The sequence below is a fragment of the Tachyglossus aculeatus genome, chromosome 9 (assembly GCF_015852505.1).
Source record: "Tachyglossus aculeatus isolate mTacAcu1 chromosome 9, mTacAcu1.pri, whole genome shotgun sequence".
Lineage (NCBI taxonomy): Eukaryota > Metazoa > Chordata > Mammalia > Monotremata > Tachyglossidae > Tachyglossus > Tachyglossus aculeatus.
Window position 1 is genome coordinate 61,424,066 of NC_052074.1, and position 686 is coordinate 61,424,751.

The 686-nt window shown below is 45.0% G+C and overlaps 1 non-coding gene across 1 annotated transcript; it reads right to left on the reverse strand.

Moving 5' to 3' along the window:
• Positions 1-294: 294 nt before the first annotated feature.
• On the reverse strand, positions 295-432 carry LOC119932643. The gene has a single exon (XR_005452387.1). It is a non-coding gene; the product is annotated as a small nucleolar RNA SNORA7 (small nucleolar RNA).
• Positions 433-686: the final 254 nt, after the last annotated feature.

A 686-nucleotide genomic window follows, 5' to 3' on the forward strand; every position in this document is an offset into this window, starting at 1 on the left:
TTGTTTTGTTTTTTTGAACGGTATTTAAGCCCTTACTAAGTGTCAAGAACTGTTCTAAATGCTGGGGTTGTTGTTGTCTCATGCTGTTGAGTCGTGTCCGACCCATAGTGATGCCATAGACACATCTCTCCCAGAGCACCCCACTTCTATCTGCAATCTTTCTGGTAGCCCATCCATAGAGTTTTCTTGGTAAAAATCCAGAAGTAGTTTACCTTTGCCCCCTTCCATGCAGTAAACGAGTCTCTGCCTTCGACTCTCTCCCACGCCGCTGCTGCCCAGCACAGGTGAGTTTTGACTTGAAGCAGATTGTCTTCCACTTGCTAGCCACTGGCCAAGCTAGGAATGGAATGGGTAGGCCTCTGCTTGACTTTTCCTCCCATAGCCAAGTTTGGTAGAGTACTGGAAACTCTCCAGGTGCAACCCTGAGAAGAAATGTTGGGGTAGGTACAGATTTATCAGGTTGGACGCGGCTCTTATCCTACATGGGGCTCACAGTCCAAATTGGAAGGCAGTTTCTACTAGAATAAACCACCTAGGACAGACCTCGTTGTGAGACATTTTGAAAACGGTTGTTAGGGAGTTACACACACTTTCAGTGATCTAGTACAGGTTTTACTCTTTTTGACCTTCTGGAGAAGGGATAAGAAATGAAGATAAAAGAGTGAACTAATATTCAAGGAAGAATG